Below are 27,269 nucleotides of genomic sequence, written 5' to 3'. Positions count from 1 at the left end.
TATAGCACAGGTAGCGCACTAAATCATAAAGCTCAACAAATATGGGAAAGTATGGCCTGCGGAATTGGCAGTCTAAGGTTAAAAAGTGTTATGTTTCTGTTTTTACATAACTTTGAGTTTCAACTTATTAGTTTCATTTACATTAATGCAAAAGTTAGAATTTAGAATAAATTCTTTTCAAATAATATAAAACAATATAATAATATAAAACAATAAACCCTCCAGAGCAGCTTTGATTACTTAAGTTGATCATAGTAGCTAGATGTTGAGAGTATAATACATTCACCAATTATACCAATGAATAAACAAATCTTTTGTTGCTATTCTCTGCTTGTCAAAATAAAGTTCTCTATTTTAAAATAGTCTCTGCTGAAACATGTATTTGTGGTTGTGATCTTCCATATCTGCTACAAGAAATAAAGTGGATGCTTGCACATTTTGCCTGCTCATCAGCATGTTGATAAACCTTTTCATATACAACATAAACACTAATAACTTAAGCAAAGCTTAAGTTATGGCTGCTGCTATCAGCCCTGCCCATATTGTCCACCCTTGCTCTGTATCACTTGTACTATTAGGAAGTTAGATTTTTTTTTTTTTTAAGCTTATTCCTTTACTAATATTTCATTGGTTCCTTCTCCTATATTCCAGTATAGCCATTACTGGGAAAACAGCTGCTGTGTTTTAGTGATCACTATAGAGATTCTGGCATATTGGGCTTGGTGCTAAGGGGGAGAACTCCTTGTGTGTGAATCTATGGCAACAAGAGTGTGGTTTAAAATAAAAAATAAGCCTAAACCAAATTTGGATCCATTTTTGTCACAGGTATTTTCACAGGTTTTGATTTCATACTTCCCTTCCATCTTTCTCATATGGGCAGCATAGAGGTACAACCAATTAGAGCATGGATTTAATTTTTTTAAAAAAAAAATCTGAGCATAATTTATTCAGTCTCTCTACAATAAATGACAAAATATTCAATTTCTCATTTCTGTATTGGATTTGAAGTAAACTATTGCCACTATTGACAACCATTGCTTTAAGACATAGGCAAGTGTACTAGTAGTCCTTGTGGTGTATGAGAAGAACGGCTTGTGATCTTGAAATGAACATTAATTTGCACTTACAATGGCTTCCAGGTATCTCTGAGAGTTTTTGTATTTGAATACTATTCTAAAATACCAAAATACATTGTATAAGTCTGTAATGTGAATTCTATTCCTTATTGTTAGACCCTGGACATTTGAATTTCACAAGTCTTATTTTTACTGTTTGTAAATAAAATCTTATTTACTTTTTTTTTTTTTTTTAATCATTCTTTTATTTTTGTGGGCAAGGTTGGTGATAAGAGATTTGGGGTTTCTAGCTCTTTCAAAGTCCTGAATTTCAAGAAATACTAAAGACTGTCCTCTAAAGATTAAACCTTTTAAAGGTGGCTAGATAAGCCTCTAGCACATTCGTCCTGTTTTTCTTGGTCATCTGAGCTCATGCCAAGTGACAATGTGATTAAGATTGCCTGGGATGCAGACTTCCAACAAAGCTTGATTGTTTTTTTAGCAGTTACTGTATCTTTACATAGTTATTTTATGCTCAAATATTTAATGCTGTGTTGTTCTTACCAAGTGTTCAGTAGGCTTTAATGGTAGTTTAGATTTGTGTATTGGTACTTCTGATAAGATCTATCTTTATGTGGTTACAGTTAAAATGGTTATATCTCTGTAGATGGCCTGTGTCTGGCTCAGAGTTGTATGTAATTGTCAGACTTGATGACTCTGGAGTATTTTCTCTGACTAAATTAAAAATTGGTGGCAAAATGACAGGATTTTTTTTTCTCGTTTAAACCTATAGTTTTTATTATTTTATTTTATTGTATTTCAGACATATTCCACCTGCTTTATTCATTTCAGGATTCCAAATTCACTGCAGCTACATGACGTTGTTGCCTGGAATAACACTGGTAACTGGAGAAATGTAGGCATCTCAGAGTGACACATAATAACAATATGTGTCATGAACCACTGATTAAAACTGAGATAAAGTATGAAGAGCCAATAGTCTACTCAAAACAATTATTAAGCTCTGTCCAAGCAGAGACGGTTTTGGAACAGGTATGACAAGGTTTCCCCTTCAAAGACCTTTTCTCCACTAGTCTCAAATCAAGCATATGGAAAAAGGTAAAGCATGGGAGTCTATACATATCCTATGCAAGAGTACCTCTACACAGAAAGAATTCAAAGATGGTACAGATTTTCAAGGAGTATTTAAAGACAAATATATATGAAAGGTTGGAGGCTATTCTAGCTTGAGGTGGGATATAAGAGGAAGAGACATAAGTGAACTGAGAATAAACAGGGTTTTGAGAATGAGAAGTATAAGGTTTAATATTGTGATATACAGGACTGACCTGATCACAGTGCACTATTGTCTGCTATCTAGGCAACTGTTTGTGGATAAATATATTAACAAGAGTCTGTCACAACTGAAGAAATGCAGTGACATCTCAATAACTATACTGCTCTTTTGATTTTCTCATTTGGTTACAGGAATAGTAACATCCCAAACTTTTTTAAATCATTGGGATTTTTATTGAACATGGGATAATTTTTTCATCACATAGGGGAAACTTTATCTACAATCAAAAATTAGCACATCATCTGACATGCAAAAGAATTACTAATTGTAGACCTAAAATATGGTTGCTTGTTTTCTTTTTTGTTTGTTTTGTTTTGTTTTGTTTTAATTTGTTTTAATATTTAGCTTTGCTAAATGGGAAATACATCTGCACAACTGTATCTTAACACTTTGGCAATGCAGCTTTTGTTACTTAGGGGAGACCAACAATAGGAAAACTCCATATTCTGTGTATAAATTAGTTATTCATTTATTTTATATTTTGTCTTATAATTTAAAAATAAATTAATTTATTCACCTAAGTATAGTAAAAATAAATTAATTTATTCACCTAAGTATAGTATTCCAATTTGCAACTGCATAAAATATACTAAGTAAAACAAGTGTAATTCAAATTTATAATTTTAAAAAGAAAGGGAGAAAGTATTAGCATCTATGTTCATCAGTATTGGTAAGAAGGGGTCTGTAATTTCCAAAAATGTCCACAAGATTTCTGGTACTATAAATGATCTTCACCAGAGAAATTGACCCACTAGGGAGCACTTGAAAGTTAATACCTGGAGTAAAACCCTGGAGTGATTCTATTTTGCAAAGACTTAAATAAAGGACTTAAAACTTAAATAAAGGACTGGGAGTAAAAATGTGTGGCCTCCTATTTCCTGTATCTGCAGAAAATATGAAAATGACAGAAATAAGAGCATCATCTGACATAGTAAAAAGGAAAAAAATAATTAAAAAAAAAAAGATTCTAGGAGTAAAATATTACTTACTTTCTAAACATTAGTTTGTTTCTAAAATAATTGCTGTTGACTTTCCTAATTCATTAATTGAACAGTGGTCACTTTATAATAACTGATGGAAATTCTCTACTTTTTATTTCTTTTATCATTCTCATACAGAATAAAGATCAGATGTAGAAATGAGAAAGCAAAGGAATCCAAATGCTCAAAATTCCTTACAGTGCTTCCAGATGCAGCTGGCAAAGATGTATTGACTTTAAAACCTCAACAGAAAAGTGAGTTGCATTGCCAATGATTATACTTGTGTTCAATAATCTTCAGTTAAAACTCCTGAATGCCAATCCATAAGATTAGAATCTTACTTTAGCTATTGTTCATAATATTAAAGCTGGAGAGATGTGTTTTTCCCTCTTGCAGGTAATGGACTTGAACAGGAATGATTACAAAGTAGTGTGGGAGACATCTGAGTTTGGTTTACACTCTTCTGTAGATAGGCTAGTTGTAAGGCCATAATTTCATGACTCTTTATCTTTTATGGGATTTTAAGTAACAATACTTGAGCTTGGCTTTCTCTGTTTTACACACTAGAAATGTGGTGCTTAGTGCTCATGAATGCAGAAAGTGGTCCTTCCTAACACTAGATTTTCCTTCCCAGAGGCAGCTCTGTCCCATCCATTTCTTTCTTTATCCTGTACAAGGATGCTTCTGTGCTCCATGGAAAGAATTCATTAATACTTGAGCACTAAAAGGTAATACTGAGTTCTATGTAATCCTATAAGGTAAAAATTGAAGTATTTGTAACATTTTTTACCACCATGTGTTTAGTGTGGAGCCTACACAGGAATGAAAATCTTCATCAAAAATCAGTTGACCTATAGAATATTTTTACGTGATTATTGCAGGCACTTATAAGATGAAATCAAAGAGTGGTTTATAGTGGGGAGAGCTCACTGGAATTTGTATATATTGGAATTGGAGTGTGTCACCATTCCTATTAAATAATGACCTCTCTGTAAGAGACTATCTCGAATTATACTGAAATATATGGAACACATTCCTCCTCCTCCTTCTTTACCCATCACCTTTATCTTCATTAAAATATGGATTAAGATTCTTATCCTCCTTCTTTATCTCTGTTAAACCACTGTCACTGAAGACAAATTTTGTCGCACTAGCTGCTTTTTACAATGTTATTGTGCTTTTCTTGTATAGAGGAGTACATGAAATTTTCAGCTTCCAGCTTTTCATCCAGATAGCTCTTTGTAAAATGCTATGAGATCTTTCTGCAGAAAAGTTCAGATATTTCTATTCTGCATGCAGACCTCTATCAGTGACTTTTTCGTATGGGTGTGATACGATGTATTCACCCCACACAACACAGTATAAAGCCAAAAGCTGGAAAGCAAGAAAACAAAGTTGTCTAAGCAAAGTTAGCAATAGAACTGTATACAGTTGGATCTCAAAAATAGCTCTAAAAGAAAATCAAGTCCTCCTCAATCATTTTCCCTACATCCTCTGTCCCTGATTTTTATTTTGGGGTAGAGCTGAGAGGGGACCAGGGAGGAACTGAGGGTAAAAACAGGTGTTTTTCAAAATATCTTTTTCTTCCATGGCCAACATAAAAAATAGTATGTATTTAGGTAACTAAAACAGTGAGCATTTATCATCTTACCTGCTGCCTTACTTCCCTTATGAGCACAGAGGGACCATCCAGCTGGAAGTTACAAAATGGCTGGGGAGTGCTGACTCAGCTGGGTCTCAGTTGGCCTTTCTTAAAGTCTGCCAATAAGGTGTGGATATCGAGGATCAAATTTTTATTTCAGCTTTGACTGAGATAATGCAACAATTGATGGTTTTCAGGTGTTCTGGTGATCCAAACAACTCAGTATCTCTGTTTTCCCCCTTCCTTCATCACTTGTCTTGTGAATTTTTCTTCCCATAGGCAGGAAGGCTATTCTGAGAGACATATTGCAGCCATTTAGATATTAGTCTTCCACTTCCAATCTTCTCAAAGTAAAATAGATTTCTTTTTAAATGAAATGAGTAAGAATTTTTTGTAAGTAGATGAGTTTAAATGTCTGAAGGAATGAGGCTTCCAAATGCCTCTGTCTTGTGCCAACGCAGGTGTGCTTGTGCACATAAGTGAATACAGACAAATATTATTGGATATTGCAGTCTGAAAAGCAACTGAACTCAAGAAGTGGTTAAAACTTTTTTACTTCAACCTTACACGACCGTTTGAAGGATACTTTCAGCATCTGAAATGTTGTGTGTACTGCTCATAACCTGAATGTTGAGTGTTTGCCATGTACTTGAGTGGTGAGTTAGCAGTAGTTCCAGGTGATGACTCACCCTGGCTGCTTTTCTCTCTTTTCCAAGTATTAAAAGTGTAGCTTCAGAAAAGCTATCACGTGTCCACTGAATAAATCTAAGTTTTGGTATTATGTCATAAAAGGGTTAACTCCTCATGCTGAGTGCAGTGAAAATAATCAGCTATTTTACCAAGACCTACCATGCCTGTAGATTTGACAAAGCATTACAAAAACAGAACCAAAAGTTAAGAATTAAATTGGGCTATTAAGCATCTGCTAAACCTTTATATGCCATAAATGTAATCATTTCATTAAAAGCAATGGAATTCAACACTGAAAAAATCTAAACCAAGATTTTTCTTTTTCACTTTTTCTACCTGTACAGTGTAACAGTTATCTTTTCCTCTGACTTCTGATTCTTTTCCAATAAATTACAAATTCAAAAAATAGTATGACATTCATAGTTATCTTTTTCTGTGTGTTTTCTTAGCAAATAAGGCATTTCTTCTTATGCTATATGTCAAACATACTTCATATTGTGTGTCTCAAAAAGCAGATTTGACATGCCTCTTGACTGGTGAAAGATGAATGGCAAACTCACTGATCCATCTGTTTAAAATGCTTTTGGAACTGCTGCAGAAAAAAACATAATATTTTATAATTGTTTAGATAGTGATAACATTTTTAACTCTTCTTGTTTGTTTTTGCCATAAAGATATTTGCCAATTCAGAAAGGAAAACATACTGGACCCTAATTCAGCAAAGACAAATTTTTACATTGAATAAACAATTATATTTTTTCTTTTTATTTTCCATCATAAATTAAGTGCCCTGAAAAGTTCAAGAACAGTTTTCATACCTTCAGCATAAATACCAGAAGCATAAAAACCTAAGTCTGTCTGGTTAAGTCATCAGAATTAGGATTAAACCCACAAAAACTAATATAGATCCAGCAGCAGCATACGGCAGTATGTAACTAATACAAGAGAGCTTGAAGCTGGGCTTACTGGTAGTAGCCACTCTGTTCAAATTATTTCACAGGCCGGATAAAATTGCTGAAAATCATATGAGCCTATGGCATAATGAATATTTTACTGAGCCAAATATTCATAATGTAAAAACAAGTTATTCTAGCTCTCATAGCATGTGTGCAAAGTAGACATAATGCAACCAAACCCGTCTTTGAATAAATGCAATGGAATGATTAAAAGCACAGTAATCAGTGGTTATTTAACTGTCATTAATTTTCCTCTTTCCATCGTTACATTCTTCTAAATGTGCCTTCAGATTATTCTTAGCAAAATGTATTTTTAATTTCTAAGTGTGCTTTCTTTAGCTTGCATCATAAACTATGGTCTGTGCGTATATGATTGCAGAAATTAATGTAACCTGTTCATACATATATCAGATTATATCTACCCCATTAGTTTCCTTAATTGCTAAGTAGTGGTTCCTGTATGTATCTCCTGTGCTGACCTCATCTATCAGTGGGACAACAGTAGAAAAGATTCTTCTGTCCTCAACAATATAAATTACTCTTTAGCATAGGTTATGTCTTCAAGCTGGTATAATGGCATTATTCACAAGAGGGAAGTTATTTGTGTTCAGGAGTGTTCTTAGAATTCGTATGCAACATCTCAAACCAGATCTATCAAGGTGAGAACACGGAATGTCTAGGGTCCAACAGCAGGATGAATGTGTAAATATTCTCAAAATTGGCAGTTTTAAACATTTATGGTTACAAAATTATTAACTATTTTTCAAGCTTCATTCATATCTTGTACCTAGAATCAAAGGTATAAAGTTAGTTCTGAAACAAATACATTTTTCAGGACTTTAAAATGCAACTTCCAAATTTTTTTATTTTTTTTTTTTTCAAAATAAAAATTTGACTTTAAATCAAATATCTTAGCCCCAGTACAAAGTGAGCTACATGTGTTTCAGGATTTGCAAAAATATATGTGTCAGAAAGTGGAATTGCCATGTGAATTTTCTTCCAGTCTAGTTAAAGTGCTGTCAAATTAACCCTCAGCACAGAACGTTATTGCAGAAAGAGAGTAACCTGGTCACTTCCTGTTATTAAAGTGCATCTTTTTCTTCTGTACTTGCTATTTCTTAAGGTAATGGAGTGGTTTTTTTTTCCTGCATCTTAATTAAAATTTAATATTTTTGAGATATAGCTTCTAGTGTGCCAATTAGCAGTAAACTAACATTGCAAGCTCCATGTTTCTGCTCTGTCTTAGTAACTATGAGGTAAAATATACTCAGTGGACAAATAAGATTATTGTTTTGCAATCAATAACTACTTTTGCAATGATAATACTGTATTATTTTTTTCAGTTTAATATTCGTTTAACTTTATGGTGTGTTTTAATTGCCTGTTTTAATTTGCAATGCATTAGTCCTAAAGACTAGATGATTAGTATTTTAAATATTTTTTAAAAGTTATGATATATGGAATTTGTTTAAGTTGGTTAAGGTCTGGTATTTTTTTCTCTTCCCTTCCTTCATTGTTTCCTTCTTTCCTTGTTTCTAATATTGTGTGGAAAGCATGGTTCTTTCCTTCCTTAAATACTGAATTTAAAAAGAAGGAAAATCAAACGAAAGATGATTCTAGAAGGAAAATATAGTTCCTGCAACTATTAGAAATATAAAGTCTCCTATAAGTGCTTTAGAAAGTTCCAAAATATTAACTGCTGAATGAGTCTGTAGCAGAGCATGGGACTGCAGCTACAGCAATCACTCATCATTTAATGTCTGAATCACTTATTGCTGACTAAAGAGAAACATCTATCAGAGAACTCAATCCTTTTCCCATTGTTATATATGATTCATGAATTCCAGGTATTATACAATTGCACCATTAATCTAAAAGGAAGTAACGTTTGTCAAAATGTGTTTAAACTAACATTTAAAATTCTTTTCAAAGTAATTGCATTTTTTTCAATATATTTACAATTACTCAGAAACATTCTCTCAGACAACAGCAGGATTTTTGTAATACAGCTGGCATACAAGTTGTTGAAATGTTGTCTGCACTTCATTATATGTTTGCATTGCTGCTATAAAATACAAAATATACAATCTGCTACCAAAGATGAACAAAATTTATAACTGAAAGGTCTTAAGAAGTTAATGTGAAAACCTATTTGTTGTGTCTGTATTTACTCTTAGTTTATTCAGTACCTATCTCTTCAGAGTTTTAGACTGAAAATGTGCATCATATATGCAAGTGTTTTTTAGATTTTTGCAAATATATATATATATAATATATATATAATTATATTTATATTTATATATATATAGTTGCTGATGATACAGAAGGTGCTAAGTTCACGTGTGAAGTCTCCAACTATTTTGTTTGCTCATGGCATTAATGAAAGTGAGAGAAGACTTTGGCACTGATGTATGCATCATAGGTGATCCTGCTTTGAGCAGGAAGCAACCCTAGACTAACTTCTGAGGTCCCTTCCAGCCTGAATTTTCATCTGACTGTTTTGATCTGAAGTTAGGACTGAATGAGGGCCTGGAATGTTGTTTAAAATCCTTACGTGGCCTATGCAGTGTATTTTTTTTGTGTGTTTTAGAAGCTTTTGAGACCATCCAGAGAAACAATTTTGCATGTAGAAAGTAATTTATCTAGTTATTTGGAAGACAACTTTGGCCTTGTGGTTTGTTCATATTGTAATTGTGCAAAAGAGTAAAAATAGTAATTAAGAAGCCATTGAGATAAGATTATTTTAACAAAAGGTGACTGAATCATTTATTTATAATTAAATATTCTGCAGTCTAATAAGGGCTATTTAATTTCTCTCTGAGAAAGTATGAAAGTACATACTTCATGACTTTGTTTTAGTCCTTTCTTTTGGATGTGGGAGGTACTATTAATGAAAGATAGTAGTTGCAGGATTTGCTTTATATTAAATGTACATTTGATGGTAGAGATATCTTGTTCAACCAGATGTATTATTTTTATACCTCTGTGTAGTTACTTGAAAGCACACCATAGAAATTAGTACTGTTACTAAATGAAGTAAAATGCATCTCTAATATTATGTTATGGTGTTATGCTTCTGGGTTTAAAATGGTAAACACAACTTCCAGCTTTGCACATAACTATAATTGTAACCTTATGGAGAACCTCAGAAGTGGATCTGGAGGATTCTTTCCTTTTTAATTGGAAAGATCTCTTCATGAAGGCGCTAGACTGGAAGTCAGGACTTTTCTGTTAGTGCCACAGACTTTCTATGTGGCCCTGGACAAGATTTGATTCTCACTACTGCAGTGTTCCACATAAATTTGAAATTTTGCTTTACTCTTTCACATGGTTTAAGAGATACAAGGATGTCATACTGTTAGGTAACTGTAAAGTGGTATCTGGATACAGACCATATGTGAAAGTTGAGTTTTTTTATGGAAATTATTTAACTCAGTCATTCCTCAGGAAGTTTCTCTCAAAAGGAATCCAACTACAGTAACAAAACATGTAAAATTTCATGTAATTATTTTTAACCAAACATTTCTCATCTTAAACCTAAAAATATTTATGACTTGGTGGAATAATCAGAAACATTTTGTCTTAAATCTACCTGTTAAGCTCACGGTATGTCTAAAAGTAGGTTGGTTTAGAAATTAAAAATCAGTGAAAAACAGCTGTTATCTTGACACTCAGCTGAAACTTCTCAAGTAATGCTTGTGTTGTAATATAAAGATGTAATACTTTTGCCTATAAATAAAACTTGTAGTATTGTTTGTATCATTATTATTTGTATTACAAGTATTGTTGTTGCAAGGTCTCTCAGTGGCTCAGGTTGGAGAAAGTTATTTAAAGAAGTCTCTGACTCAGTGGTGCTATTCAATATGTTATCTTACATTCTGATTTATAGATTTATAAACTTATCTACTTTTTGTTGGCTTTTCAGAGCTCTTTTACAGTGTTTCTCTATTTGTTGGTCTGGCAAAGTCTTGTAAGTGAGACTTGGAGACACCAAAATGTTGCTTAGCAATTCACTGAAGCCAATAGAATGTTTTTTCTATTGCTCTCCTGCTGTGCTTGAAATTCACCCATTTATGTTTAAGTATGACAATATGAAACAAGTAGAAATAACCGCTATTTCTTTTATCATGTCTCTGGGACAAATTCATCAGCTTTTCATCAAGCAAGACTTGTATTGTCCTCAACAGGATTTCTGTGTGATGAAAGACTGCTACGTTTAGTGCTTTGAGCTTTTACATCTTACACGCTCTGTGCCTGAGTATTGACAAATGCACTTTTCTAGCAACTTATTTATTTTCTTATTGGAAGCAGAAGCTTGGTTTTACTCCCCTTTCTTGATTCTTGTTGATGTCAGGCAAATTTACATGGATGATTGCTCCCTTAGAATACTTATCTATCTTCATAACTGTGAGATACTACAATCAGTGCAAACCAAAAGAAAAGAGATCACCCAAATTCAATTTATTCAAAGGGTATATTAACCTTCAAAATCTGATTTATTCTTTATTTATATATCCATGTACTCCCACATATTTGTAATGTTTTTTATATCAATTCTGCCCATGAAGCAGGTGACTTTGCATTAGTTGTGGTGTCTCGTTTTTCTGGGTATCTGAACCCTGTTGCTGCTATATAAAGCCTACTATATTTCTGTTTTCATAGTGAAAAGTGCAATGAAAGCATAAAAGTCACTATATTCAAATAAGTTAAATGTCTAAAATATTTTTGTGAATGACATCTCATGAGAGATTAGGAACCATTTACATTATATGAGATTTTTGTTATTATTATTTGCTTAATTCCTTCTTTGCTTGTGATTTCCCTCCTTGTGCGCACAAAGTATCACTTAAACTGCAGCATTCAGTTACAGATGTCTGGTCTGATCAGGGTTGTACTCACAGTGTAGTGTCCTCATAGGGTCCACTGCATGTTCCCATTTTGTGCATGCAGTACAGGGTCACCGAGCAACATTGTGCAGAAATTGCTCATCATGATCATCACCATTCCAATTGGGATTCTCATTATTACTCTCTCTTTCCTCCCCAGGGGCACACTATGGTGCTTTCTATCATTCCTCTGAGTCAGCTGTCACCTATTTATCATTCCTATTTATGTAATTTCAAATAGGTCTGTACATATCACTGATACACATTCCCATGGTTTACAAATGCTCTTCAGAACCTTTCTCAGACCAATCACTCTGATCACTGTGCATCATCATACCAAGCACTCTTTATTGTTGCTAGCTGAGCTTAAAACTTTCAGATTAGATGTGTTCCTTCATGTTGTTGAGGTTACTTTCTACTTATCTCTTTTTGAAGGTTAAGTAGGTATACAAACGAAAAGAAATGCAGTTAAATAAATAGAATGCCTTTCAGATTTTATTTCTTTTTTTTTTTTTTTAATTTAAGAAATTTACAGAAGTCTTAATAGTGAGGGTTTGAAAGGAATTTTAACTATCCAGCTCCCATCTAAGACTGAAAATCTCTCATCTTTAACCATTATAATAATTCTTCAATCACATGTTCCTCCCCAACTTCCTGGAGGCAAACAGCACACCAAACAAAAAAAAGTGCAGCTTCAAATTTAATGAAATGCCTTATTACAAGCAGACTCAGTCAGCAATTAAGCTTTTAAAACCTGCTTTGGCATCCTCATCATAAGTAGTTTTGCAAATCTGCAATACTACATTGACTAGTAACTAGAGCCAGTTAAAGAATATATATGTACATATATATATGGTGACAAATCTGATCTTCTGGGGGTTCACTTCCTTCATATTAAAGTGGAAAAAAAAAAAAAAAAAAACCATTCTGAATGCTTGCATGTATGTAAATTTTAAGTAAGTGAGAAAGGTAGATTTTCAACTTGTATCTTTTTTATATATCAAATGAAGAAAAGAGCGCACCATGAACCAGTGAAATTTTTATTGCTTTATGCATCTTTTCTATTTGGCTGAAAAAACATTATTCAATTAAAAAAAAAACTTTAGTTGAAATCACTTTGGCCAACAGTTGAAGGTAATCCCTTTACCATCTATTTACCATCTATTTTAATCAGTAGAATCAGTAGTTTTTAGTAGCCTTTATACAATATGTGAAGAAAAAGGTTGTCTTCTAAAAAAAGAGCCCAAGTATAATGGTAGACTAAATTCAAAATGGAGATTTGTAAGAACAAAAGTAGTAGGTGTCCTGTCCCTAGTAAAACTATGAATTTAACCTTTTTAAAAATGCACAGAGAAATGTTAGACCCTTATGAATGGCATTTACACAAGCCAGTGCACAAACCAAATATTTAGAGTTATGTGCTTTTTCCAAGGAATACGTATGCTCACCTGATTTGACTCAAAGCCCTAACTCTTGTCATGGAATTCGGAAGAAGAAAGTTTTTCCTTCAAAAAAAATTCTTTGAGAAGTTTTACCTAAACTTTTTTTTTTTTTCCAAAACATTAGTAGCTAGAATATTTTTATGTGATATGAGGCTAAACACTCTGATTTGCTTAACGAGGCCTTTTGTTCCCTCACCTCTGAAGTGTCCAAATTTCCATGATATACAGTGGTCCAGGAAAGACATCTCCAAGAAACTATTGCAGTGAAGCAATAGTTTGTGCCTGAACTGTACACAACCCGTATGTTTGGATAGATCACTGGACCATAGAATTTCTGGCCCTAATTGCCACACCTTCTCCATCTCACAGAAGATACAATCGATGGAATATTAGAAAGAGAAAGGAGATGAAACTACCACTAGGTTACTGCATTTTGAGTGGTATCAAAGAAAAAGATCAGATTGTAAAATTGTCCTCATTTTAAACATATTTTCTATATTCTCATTCAGTTAAGGTTTAACATGTCTGATTATATCAATGCACTTTCTTAGAATTGTGCCAATTCATCACATACTATGATAAGCAATATACCTGTCACCACCTTTTTAGCAGAAGATAAAATTGGAAAGTGATCTGATTTTCAAAATTAATCTGAACTGTTACATGCTTTTATTTGAGCTGTTCATGTGAAAATCTTTGGTTGCTGTTTTAGCAAGGATACCCAAGGAATACATGTATACCATGTCAACTGGTCAATCTATTTCCATCTCTCTCTTCGCTCTGAAGATAAGGAGCCTGCAAAGTTTTTATTAATCTCCAAACAAAGAAAATCAGAGCTGCCAGTGTGAGTGGCAGGCAGGAGATCAATTTTTAAATGCATAGTCAAATCAAATATATGCTTTCCAGAAGAAGAAACAGAAACAGAATCTCAGACATCTTGTTTGGGTTAAATCTCTATCATTCATGTAATGTATATTAACTTGAAATGATGGATGCAATTTAAAATATGTAAAGTTGTAATTTCTGACTGATTAGGAAGAAAAACTTTTAGAAGAAAGCTGAACTTCAGAAGCTTGCATCTCATTTATATTTAACAGGTCTATTGAATCCCTCTTTCTCAGCAGAATCATAGTGGTGCATCAGAAATTTTTAAGAGTTGCTTGTTGACTTGGTGGTAGGTAAAGAAAAATGTTTTCCTGTTACTGTCAAAATAAATGCTGGTATTTAAGGAAAGTTACCACTGTCATTTAATAGGATACATTTTAAGCTTATAAAATTGCATACTTAATTATATTTTCCTTGAACTCCCCAGTCAGTTAGAAAGTTCCAATAACAGGTTATAAAATCTCTGCAAAAATGCTTTGGACTTTTTGAGACTGTATCTTCTCTTTATTTGTTTTTATGATTGCAGGAAACAGGTTTTGAATGAGGCTGTAGTTTAGATCAAGAACCTGTAACAGTGCTTGTTGATCATTTAGCCGTATCACAGATGATGAAAAAGATGATTTTTTTTTTGTTGTTTGAGAGTTTCAGGGTAATCTATGTTCAAATATAGCCATAATTTGGAGTAATAATTAAATGTGCCATTACCAAGTCTGTATTTCAGACAAAATTTTGCATTTACTGGCAAACTAACACAAATGATTGGAAATCTCAGTTAGGGTACAGTAGCAGCTAAACTATGATTGATCATTTTTATGAGCCAAGGTAAATGGAAGATCAACTGCAAGAGCTACTGCATAATTAAGGTGCAGAGTGTTGTTATGGGAAAAAGATGTATTTTGAGGCTTTCAAAATATGATTTTAATGACTAGACTTGGGTTAAAGGTTAAATTTTTTCCTTAACATTTGTCAGCAAGCCTGTGAGTGTCATTAACATAGTAGAAAACACTAAAGATCACCATTCTGCTTTTCCTTCAGTAAATGTGGTGCAACCTGACTGGTGTTCTAATTTCCATAACTTCGGTTTCCTTGAATAGGTATCTACTCTCATATCACATCTAAGATGATAGTTTCTTTTAAAAGAAAATTATAAATGGGTGTTTTAGTTGAAGGTTGGGTGTTTTAAAAGGTAAAAGATCAAAATATAAACATGAGTGAAGCTAATTCATAAATTGTGTTTTGGAGTAACACCTTTATGTTCCTGCTGTGACTGTGCTGAAAAACAGTTACGGCATATCATGCCTTACTTTCCTTTTTAAAAAAAGTGTTTTTTTTTTTTTTTTTTTTTAAACTAACATATAGAAAGTTATTTGCAGTTATTTTGGGTTGTCTTTTGTAGGAGTAAGCTTCTGTAGTGTAAAGTAAAATCTTTGAATTGCAGGGAGGGCAGAATGCATAGTGCATTTTGTATACTGAATCTCAATTATTTCATCCATATGTATAGTCCCATCTGCTTAAGCATACTGCAATCAAAGAACAGGGGTTCTTCCTTCTCTCCCCCATCTTCAAGATAATTTGAACAGAGAAGCATACGTAATCTTTTCTAGAGGAATGCAGTTCATTCATTCTTATAACACCTGGACAGGGTAATCAATGCTTAGCTGTAATTGCAACTGCCTTCTGGTGTGACTAATTTCATTGTTTATAGTGATATGTATATAGCAGTAGGGGTTACAGGCCTACAGGTTGCATCCCCATGTTGAATACATATGGAAATTATCATATCTGAAATTTCCCTCCCTAAACAACTTTGTAAACCAAAATCTAAAGGCACTCTGGGAAGATAAATGAGAGGCTTTTTAGCAAAAATATTGAATAATGAGTTTACTTGATATCTGTTATACCCATATTATTCAAATCTGTTCACTGGGCTTCTTAGTGGAAGCAGGGTGGGTCATTCATTTTTTAAGCTCCTCTGTCAAGATAATTATTCATGAAATTTGCATAGGATTGTGTCAAGATGATGGTGATATAAGATTGTATTTATGGGAGTTTAGTACATTTAGATCTATTAGAATTTTGTGTGTGCATGCGCATAGAATTTCAGATGGGGTTTGAATAAATTAATAAATATTGCGAATAACACCAGATGAATGTGTTTTGCCATGGAAACCTGAGAATTCTTTTTAAATTAATGTAAGTAATATGAAATATTTTACCATTTTTATCCTGCAATTGCTAAGACATGTCCTTTATGGCATAATATTAAGAAGAAATTAGAGAAACAGAAAAAGATTCCTACATTCTTAAAGGTCAGATGGATCTGTAAACAAATGTTAAGCTGCTTATACATTCAAACACAGCTGTAGAACTTAGGCAATGGATGTAGTTATTGTACAAAAAGTACTGAGCAGCAGCAACATTCCAGGCTGATTTGACTATGATATGCTCTTCTAAGGAAATACAAACAGTAGATTCTTTGTGGGGGGAGGAAGTGTTGGTAATATGCTTTTTGTAAGAGAATATCTTTTTAGGAGAAAATACTTTCCTAAGCTGAGTTCTTAATTCACTAATCAGGTTAAAGCCCTGGACATCTGACAATTACCACCAGCATTAAATTGCATACTCCAGAATTTTCAACATTTGATATAATTGTGTTGCTATAAATTCTTTTCTGTTTTCCTAAGTAACAGCATTAAGACTACATCATTTTATAATCCCCTTTTACTGAAAAGGGCACTGAACTACAGTGATTTCCCCATCTCATATGTTAGAAAAAAATAACACGTAAATGTGTTAATTCCTCTCCATTTTTTCATGGATGTTGATGTTCTATATATCTAATGCTCATTTTTCTAGGGTACCAGCATCTTTTATTTTTTTGTCAGACTGGAAATATCAGAAGATTGGGTTTTATACAGAATTTGAATTATGTGGTTTCTATTTCTGAGTATACAGGAAACTGCAAATAGGTAGTTGAATGACAATGGCTTTTTTTCTTTCTTGAGAAAGTAGTTTGTTTTAAATAGGGACTGTCATTTTGTATCAGTTTTTATTGTTTTAATATAGTTGGACCTTCAGAATTAAAGATGATTCTTGCTTTTCATAGTAAATATGAATACCTCATTTTTCTTCCATTTCCAGAAGGAAAAAAGCCTCTTTTATTTTCTTAGAGTCAAGATAACTGTTTTGAAAGATGAGGAAGGAGCATTTTGATTACTTTCAAAATGTTTCCAGTTGTGTTTTGTCACATTTTATCTATAGAGAGGACATGCTCCTGAATTTGTCTTCCTCTGAGCCTCAGGAAAAGAATAGCACTCATGTCCTTCTAGCTGTTTAGAAACATGTGCACGTACCTTCAACTTTTTAGCAAAACTTGGAAGATGTACACATCTTTGTGGAAGTTTTTAATGGTGTTGTAGAAAAATATTAATTCTACAGAATTATGACATGAATGCAGCCCGAAGGTATGAAAATGAATTAAGAGACATTGTCAGGAGAGGGAAAAAAAAGCGTTCCATATGCTTTCTGGAAAAAAAAAAAAAATAGTAGTGAGAGAAAATTCATGTTTTCCTATGAGAAATATAATCTAAAATTTCAAATAGAAACTAAAAGAAAATCACAGAGGAAGCCAAACTATATTCTAAACTATTGTTATTGAGAATTTTACTTAATTAGGAGGACTATAACTGAAAATCATAATTATCCTTAGTCTGTTATTCTACCATGATTTTGCTGTCATTAGAAATAATACTTAAGATATTAAAAGAACTAAAGGTCATGAAAAGACAAAAGAAAAGCTGTTTTTCTGTATTCTTAAAGAGAGGATGTCTTAGATGCATAGTTGTTACTCTCATTTTCTGTCATACATGCAGAAATTAGAATAAAATAGAAACACTGGAGGATTTATTTGTAAAAGGCAATACATGGGGTTAGTATCACAACCTTAAGGTTAAAGACACAGACACACAAACACACATACAAACTTGATCATCCTCAGACAACTTTAAAAATATATGGCATTTTAATTTCAGTCTGTCAGCTTGAAGATATTTGAAGATATCTTTAATTTTAACTTTGCCAAACTTCAGTAAAACTTCTTGATAAAAGTCTTCGTGTTCACCTAAAGTGAAATTAGTATTCACATAAAGACTTCTCTAATTCCTCTTGCTCTTGTAACTGAAAGGTCATGCCTGGACAACGATGTGTTCTCAGAATAGCTAGGAGCATCATCACGCATCACCAGAATAACAAGTGTAAGTTACTGTTTTCTTAAAGACCCAATGAAAAGCTCCTACCGTGCATTCAAATAGGAATTCTACCAGTAAACAGCAGAGATACCCTGACATGTTATGGTGAGCCAAATGACATACTTGCCAATATTTAGTCACTGAAAGAGTGGTTGTTTTTGTAGCCAGACAATAAGGACAGCCAGGTCAATTGTGACCGCCTGAAATTTCTCATTCTTTTCACATATAAATTCAATTTATAAGACTCTAAAGCTCAAGTTTCCTGCCTGAATCCCTTCTTAGTTCACATAGTCCCAAAGTCTTAAAAATGTTTACAGAGAGACCTGTCTGACAGTTAGCTGCTCTCCAGGCATTTAATACCTCCAACTCAGTCCAGATGAGTATGTATCTGAAGCAAAATCTCCTCAAATCACTAGTTTTGCCTGTACTCCACCCCAGCTATTTGTTTCTGTTCGCTTCCTTTAAAAGGAGCTTCCAGTATCCGTTGGTATAGGCAAAGAGCTACTACCAGGTTAGAAGCTGTAGCACAGATCCAAGCACAGTGTAATAAAAGTCCATTCCATCAGGATTTTCTGCTAGCTGATCTCTAAACATGACAGAAATATGTCTATTTTGTAACTAGCTGCTGCCTTGTAAATCTTCTAGGCTGTTTGTAGTTTCTTTTAAAAGCTATTCTAGTTTCACTTTTTTCTCTTTCAGACCTGGCCCTGAGTGAAAGAGCATAAATAGTTGGTTGCAATAATAAGTGGAAGGAACATAGCAATAATTTTAAAGAAGTTTGCACAAGCAAGTTACAGGAATCAATAAAAGCATGAACCTTTATACACATTTAATCATTTTGACACAGAAGAGTTAGAGGTTATGCTATCTTGACTTAAAAGGAACTTTCAACAATTAGCCTCTGGTAAAAGTAAAACAGCAACCTGTAAGATAATAAAAAATACAAACAGCAACACAAAGGAAGGAAAAGGGGATCTTCATTAAATGGGGGAGAAAAAAAAAAAAAAAGATTCAAGTAATTGTACAGAACCTCGCTCTTCCCTGAATCATCCAACCAGATAACCTTATACACTATTAAATAACAGCAGTTAATTGCACACACTTTTCTATTAAAATTTTACTTGACTATGTAGAAAAAAGACACCACTATGTTAAGCATAGCTGCATTTTATTATTTCTTTTTGAAAACATAGTCATGGCTCCTTGAGCTATATATATCTGTGACTTAGTGAATGTAGCCATATCACAATTTTGCAGTAGTCAGTGTTTGGAGAACTTCAGCTCAAGTGTTGTTCTAATAGTCTGGTGAAAGTCCTTTGGGGATAATACCAAAGGCATATAACAATATGGAGGATTTAAAAGTGTGAAAATAGAAAGTTACAATAAAGTGAAGACTAGTCAGTTAGGCATTTCTAATTGAAAAGTAACTGTATAACTTTGAATATTAAAGCTTTAAGAAACTGACATGATTTCTTTCAGCTGCTTGCATAACTTGTTGTATTTTTCCTATGTTGTCCTTGAATCATAGCTTTGAAAACTTCAGAAACTGTACATTTTTACATCTAAATTCTAATCTCTGACAAGGAAATCTACCTCTATCAGCTATCAGTTTATAGAACGTCATGTTCCCCTGCAGCCTTCCCCTTCCCTACCATACAAAATGATGCTGTAATCTCTGTTTGGTTATTTTCAATACCAAACTTGTGAATTTACTGGAGGAAATTTCTTCCTCTCTCACTCCTTTTTCACTCTTTCTTTATTCTTTTTAATGAGGGAAAAAAAAAAAAAAAAAAAAAAAAAAGGAAAAAAGAACTGTTTCCATGGGACAAACTAACATTTAATGTTCACTCTGTTTCCTAAGGCTTTCATAGAACTTGCTTCTTGCCTTAGCTGTTCAGTGTCCAAAGTAAAATTGTAGTATTAAAGAAAATGCTATAATGACTATTCTGCCCAATTAGGGAACTGGGTTTAAATACTATTTCTTTTTCTGCATTGTGTAAAATAACTGCTATGGCAATAGATACAAAACCAGAGAAATAGCTGTCTTGTAGGATTTGCTGGGGGGAATTTGTTAACCAGACTCAACGAAAAGCATTATCTTGGGTGTCATGAACTTCATGGTTTTATTTTTGTGTTCTGCCATAAAGTACATTGGAATAAGATACATTTTCTGTTCTTACATGGAGAGACATGTATATACAAAACATAATTTATTGTGTTTAATTTCATGCTTCAATTAAACTAATAGATTGATATAATATGTAATTAGTATAATCACATATGTAATAAGTATACATAATGTAATAAGTATAAATTCTTATTTATACTTATATACATGTAGATTAATGAATTATGATTATAGCAGAACTAGAAAGGGAACGGTAGAAAGCATAGAAGTTACCATGATATAAATTATCATGATAGCTATTGTACAACACATCAAAATATTCATCATATCATGTTATATGCATATGTACATATGCGTATATAAAATTTTCAATATTTTCAAAACTATTTTATAAAATCTGCATATTCCTATGATATTTAGCTATATTTAAAAAAAAAAAAAAGACATTTTTATATTCCATCTACGTTCTGTGACAGAAAGGTGTTAGAAAATTATGCATGTGCTTTTAAATGTTATATTCCACTTGAAATTTTTATTAAATAATTTAGTCCTCACTGAAAATTTATATTCATTTTAAACAATCCAGATAATTTCAGTGGAGTCATAAGTTTGTAAAATTATAATTATGAATAGAAAAGGAGTTATAAGAGCTTATATCTGACGTCTTTAAACATTATCAGTTCTTTATGTAATGCTTGTTCTTCCTTAATGGGGAAAGGAGGATGGAAAGGTACATTTTAGTGATTTTGTTAGACACCCACGTGTTAACACCTTTCCTCTCATTACCCATCTTTTTCCATTTCATCAAGCCATGCTTTCTCTTTCTCTTGGCTTTAGTTTCTCTGAAATGCTTCATGTTTTTCTGTATTTGATTCAGTGTTTTGTTTAGTTTCTCCACTGCTGTTGCTCATATAAAATTGACTATAAAATTTTCAGTGCCAGGTTCTTGCAAAGCATCTGAATTGCCTACAGTGATATCACCCAAGGCTGTTGTCTTGCTTGATTTTTATTAACCAAGCAGAGTCTGACTACATCAGCATTTGTATACAAGTCCTCCAGGTAACAAAGAGATACTGTGAAGCTCAAAAAGGATTCATTAACCCTCCTTCCTTTTTGTTTCATTCAACACTCACTCAATGATCCCATTCAGTTATACCAATAGGTTACATGTATGAGAGTATGTTCTGTTGGTTGATATGACTGACAAGTTTTAAACTGACACCCAGAAGTCTGTGAAATGCATCTAGTTTCTCTGTATTCAGCTGTAAAATAAGCAGCCTCTAAAACATATTATTTTTCACATTTTTTTCTGTCTCCTCTGTTCATACAAGATACAGTTTATTCCTTTGTGAGCATAAGAGCTCCAGATCAGTAGAGCTCTGACCTAATTCAAGACCCCTAGAAGTAGCTGCAATCTGTATTGTGAAGAGAGAGGTGTTTGTTTTTTTAAGGTGAAGCAGGAGATCCTTAAATGCCAGTTCCAAAATTACAATATCATTCTGTTTAGAAGTATTCTTAGGCTTGAAATTTTCCCTGTGTTAAGAATTGACTTTTTGCTCGAGTTCTGTAATAAATTTCATATCAATAACTGACCCTTTGACTCTTAAGGAGGCTATGGATACTTTTACAGAAAAGGAATTTTATACTTCCCCCATAATGACTGAATCTTAGAGTAGTGAATCTCAGAGTAGATATCAATGAGGTCTCCATGAGCAACTGTAATACAAGGGCAAAGCAAAAAAAAAAAAAAAAAAAAAAAATTTCTTCATGAGAATATAGTAAGAGGAAAGGAATATTGTGAATAACTTTGGCAGCTGCAAATACGGGTTCCTGAATTTTGCTAGAGCATGAAGTGCAAAGGTGTTTAATCTTTCTTTAGTTTGAAGTGTTTGAAGTTAGACTCAGTCTTAATATGGCTGAAGTGCTACCATATGATTGCACAAGCATGAACTCCAGATCCATGATGCTTGTATAATTGTTGACTTTACTGACAGGTTATTTAATCATGTGGAACTGGAAACTAAATTTGATCTTTTTCATCCTCTTTATTTGAATTTTTTATTAATCCAAGGAAAAAATATTATTCTTAGGTGTAGAAAGTGTTGAAAAAAATCACTTTCAGAATCCCAATTTTTCTTATTCCTATTAGATCCTCTTAGGAGGAGATCCTCTTGGGAGTCATCATGCGGCACTTGAAGGGCAAGCAGGCGATCAGGCCCAGCCAGCATGGGTTTATGGAAGGCAGATCCTGCTTGACGAACCTGATCTCCTTCTATGACAAAGTGACGCGCTGGGTGGACGAGGGAAAGGCTGTGGATGTGGTCTACCTTGACTTCAGCAAGGCTTTTGACACCGTCTCCCACAGCATTCTCCTCAAGAAACTGGCTGCTCTTGGCTTGGACTGGCGCACGCTTCGTTGGGTTAGAAACTGGCTGGATAGCCGGGCCCAAAGAGTCGTGGTAAATGAAGCCAAGTCCAGTTGGAGGCCAGTCACTAGTGGCGTCCCCCAGGGCTCGGTGCTGGGGCCGGTCCTCTTTAATATCTTCATTAATGATCTGGACGAGGGCATTGAGTGCACCCTCAGTAAGTTCACAGATGACACCAAGTTAGGTGCGTGTGTCGATCTGCTCGAGGGTAGGAAGGCTCTGCAGGAGGATCTGGATAGGCTGCACCGATGGGCTGAGGTCAACTGCATGAAGTTCAACAAGGCCAAGTGCCGGGTCCTGCACCTGGGGCGCAACAACCCCAAGCAGAGCTACAGGCTGGGAGAGGAGTGGTTGGAGAGCTGCCAGGCAGAGAAGGACCTGGGAGTGATGGTGGACAGTCGGATGAATATGAGCCAGCAGTGTGCTCAGGTGGCCAAGAAGGCCAACGGCATCCTGGCTTGTATCAGAAACACTGTGACCAGCAGGGCTAGGGAGGTGATCGTCCCCCTGTACCCGGCTCTGGTGAGGCCGCACCTCGAGTACTGTGTTCAGTTTTGGGCCCCTCGCTACAAGGACATCGAGGCGCTTGAGCGGGTCCAGAGAAGGGCGATGAAGCTGGTGAGGGGCCTGGAGAACAAGTCCTACGAGGAGCGGCTGAAGGAGCTGGGCTTGTTCAGCCTGGAGAAGAGGAGGCTCAGGGGCGACCTTATCACTCTCTACAGATACCTTGAAGGAGGCTGTAGCGAGGTGGGGGTTGGCCTGTTCTCCCACGTGCCTGGTGACAGGACGAGGGGGAATGGGCTAAAGTTGCGCCAGGGGAGTTTTAGGTTAGATGTTAGGAAGAACTTCTTTACTGAGAGGGTTGTGAGGCATTGGAACAGGCTGCCCAGGGAGGTGGTGGAGTCACCATCCCTGGGTGTCTTCAAAAGACGTTTAGATGTAGAGCTTAGGGATATGGTTTAGTGGGGACTGTTAGTGTTAGGTTAGAGGTTGGACTCGATGATCTTGAGGTCTCTTCCAACCTAGAAATTCTGTGATTCTGTAATTAGAAGTAAATTCAGATATAATTTTTGTTTTATCAATTCAGTTTTATTTCTCTTTTCTCACCTTTATTTCCTATTTATTATGTATTTCTTGGGTATCAGAATAGTCTCACTCATTTTTTTCTGTTTCCAGCCTTCCAGTTTGTGTTCTAAGGTCTGGGTTTGGTTTGGACTTTGTCTGTACCTCCCCCTTATTAAAGAAAGCAACTTGATAATCACAATTTCAAACATTATACTAGATAATGAATTGATGAAATATCAAAGTGTGGCTAGCTGAATGTGTTTAAATTTTATTTGATTCTTTGAGTAAAAAAGAAATGCACCTATGATTTATTTTCACCAATGGATTTAAAAAGAAAAATGAAAACCATAAGAATGTTAACATAAAGAGTGGTTTGAAAAGGCAAATGATTACCGACATGACAGCTTTAAAAATTTTGGTAATTCTCATCTCACATGGAAAGCAAACCAATGTATCTCAGATAAATCATTTCGTCATCTATTATTTGCAAGAATTCAGCACTTCCATTCTTTTGCAGAAACACTGAAAACTAAGCCATAAATGCATTCTAATACTTTCTGTCCATTTTTATGTATTTCATAAATCAGGTCTAACATTCTGCAAGTTTTCTAGAATTTTTCTTTGTCCAAATTACACTTTATTGAATCATGTTGTCAGTTTAGTGAAAAAATTATACATTGAAGTAAGGCATCTGATGGTTGATTCACAAAACAATATTTTTATACACCTAATTGTGTTGTAATCTTTTATGTATAAGTATTACATTGTCCTCTGCATAGTATCATTTTCACTTTTTAGTGTTCAATGAACATACACATTATTTTTATTTGTAGGTTTTAAAAAATATCTTGTGTTTAATTCAATTAAATATAACAGCATAACAACAATATTGATTCAGCTTAAAGATATAGACAAGGAATTGTTGACGTGATAAATAATTTCTAACATTGGATTACTAAGTAGCTTAAACATTAAACATGTTTAATGTCTCCTTAAACAGGAGATTTAAATTTGAGCTTCCAAAGATATTTAAAATCCACATATGTTTGATAATGTTGCTTTATGTGCAGCAGTTACCTACTGAGAAGACTTCTGCAAATCTTAATTTCTGCCCATTTTCTGTTGATTAACATGGAGGCCTATTTGCTGGTATTGTGCTCTGGACTTATCTAGAGATGCTTGGGATTCATGCATAATCCACACTTTTTAGTAACATGCCAGGGAGACATCTGACTGGTACTGGCGATTAGATGATGTTTTGCTTCCTTGGTTTCAGGTTGCTAAACACTTGATAAAAGGCCCTTGGAGTTTTGAAGACTCTTGGTAAAATGTTATGAATCATATTATGAAAATTAGTAAATGCGCATTTCTTAGGAGTTGTATAACCATACTTCCCTGTGCAGTTACTTAGCATCATATCCTGAGGGATGACATTTGGGGAATAGTTGCTTACACTGAGTTCAGGTTTCCCCTCTGTGCACCTAACTCTGTCATACTGATGGTTTTACAGAATTTCCTCTGGGAGATGTGTCACAACAATAAACATTTTTAAAACATGTAATAGTTGCATGTAACTGCTAGTAAAAGTAGTGCCAAGGTAGTAAAACATTCTGTTTATTCTGCCCAAGAAGAGATTGAAATTAGAAGGAAATGATTGATTACAACAGTGATAATGGATAAGGAGCTGACCTCAGCTGCAAATAGGGGAAGAGCAGATGGTGGAGGCATATGTTATGCCCTCTTATGTTAGTTAAGCACAATAGCTGTCTCTCTCCCTTCAAACACCATTTATTTAGCAATAACCTTGACCATTTTCAATAATGGCTCAATCTGTCCAAGAAAAGAATTCACTCTGCTGTGTACTGTTAGCATCTTCCCTCCTACTGATGGATGCTTTTACTTCTTCCTCATTTTCATTGACTTCAGTGCAGCCCCTAGCTTTGTGCCTCTCTCTCAGGTATGTAGGGATTTCATTCCTTCCATAGCAGTTTCATTTTTGTCCACTTTACTGTTCTGCTGTGCTTTTGTGAGTGTGTGTATGACTCTGTGTGTTGGTTCCCCTATATCAAGATCTTCCCTACTGAAGTATACAAAAGCATATTTTGGCAATCTGCATTAACCTTTTCATCAGTTTATTTGCCTACTTGACCTTATTCCCTGCAACTCCACATACACAGAGATGGTACAGAACGTTTAGGTTCAAATGTCAGTGATCTTTGGGGAAAAAAATAAAATAATAATAATAATAAAAACAAAACTCAGAATTTCTAAAAATGCAGTAATGTTGAGAGTGTTAGAAAATGATGTGTGTGTGTATGTTTAGTGTAAGATATTTTCACTCTGCATGTCAAAATACATCACTCAGATTTTTGGCAACAGCTGTCTCCATGCTTGCTTCTTTTTTGTCTGGTCACTTATTACTGATATTTACCTGTCTTCCTCATTTTGCCACCTTTCAGTTGCTGCTGTGAGAATCCTTGACATCTGTATTAACTTCATTACATCTTCATCTTCAGAAATGCACTGAGAATGTATGCTTCCTCTGTCATTTTTATTTTTTCTCCTTTCTTGTTTTTACTCATGTATTTATGTATTCCACTGCTATTATCTTAAAGCATTCTGGCACCTAGTTTGTACACTGAGCAAAAGATCATACTGTGCATTATTAAGAAACCATAGGTCTTGACATGTAATTGTTGTAAACAAAATCACGGGTTGGTGAGATTTACATTACTTCAGTATTTGACAGAGTAAAGAACAGATAAATATTAAGTGTTAATACTGTAGATTCTTTGACTAAACCTTCTTCCTTGATGTTAGAGCTCTCATCAGCTACTTTTTATTATTTTCCTTTTCTTTCCTATGAGACATTTAAAGAAAGGAATGTTGATACCTGAGTCAAAATGACTTTATGTTGTATGATATCTAGCACCATTTCAATGAAATTCTTTTATGAATGGAACATACTTTTAACGTAAGTTGAGAAAACTGTCTTGAGGGAGTCAACCCCTCCATAGAATTAAAGAGAGCAAAACAGCATTGTATATAATCATATAATATTTGGATAAATTTTTACAACATAGCTAGGCAATAGAATTTTGGACAAGCTGTCACTAAGAAATGGGTTGGCAAAGAGGGAAAAACAAATAAACAAAACCCTCAAAGGATTGAAATATAGCTTAATTTGGTATACAGTAATGTGGAAAAATTGGACAGTCTAGGATATCTGATCTCAAGGCTCTTAAGTGGAAACCTAAATTATGTGACATAAACATGACATCCAGGAGAGAGGTTGCAGCAGATGGAAAGAAGTAGGGCAACTTAGAAAGGATGTTTTGGATACACTATTTTAGTTGAAGTTTGAAGGGTCTGTGGTAAAACTGTATATGTTTAAATGAGCTTTAGTAACAATAATCACTAGAAATGAAAAATCTGCTGGAGAGACTTTCAGTTCTGATGCTGAATGAAGATAGTATCAACACCCAATGAACATTTGACATATGCTTGCCA

At 34.2% G+C, this 27,269-nt stretch overlaps 1 long non-coding RNA gene across 4 annotated transcripts in view; it reads left to right on the top strand.

Annotated features, from left to right (window-relative positions):
- Nucleotides 1–27,269, top strand: part of LOC106019179 (uncharacterized) — a 162,033-nt gene that overhangs the window by 100,054 nt on the left and 34,710 nt on the right. Inside the window, exons 4-5 of one of the 4 annotated variants that reach the window (XR_005266639.1) lie at nucleotides 1,908–2,108; nucleotides 3,531–3,646. The exons of 2 other annotated variants lie outside the window; for them this stretch is intronic. This is a non-coding gene — a long non-coding RNA (uncharacterized lncRNA). The remainder of the gene's footprint in view (nucleotides 1–1,907; nucleotides 2,109–3,530; nucleotides 3,647–27,269) is intronic. One more of the 4 variants, XR_011809994.1, reaches the window with a different exon arrangement.

The sequence above is a fragment of the Anas platyrhynchos genome, chromosome 6 (genome assembly GCF_047663525.1).
Source record: "Anas platyrhynchos isolate ZD024472 breed Pekin duck chromosome 6, IASCAAS_PekinDuck_T2T, whole genome shotgun sequence".
NCBI lineage: Eukaryota > Metazoa > Chordata > Aves > Anseriformes > Anatidae > Anas > Anas platyrhynchos.
Note: the sequence above shows the minus strand (reverse complement) of the source record. Positions and strands in the feature narration are given on the sequence as shown.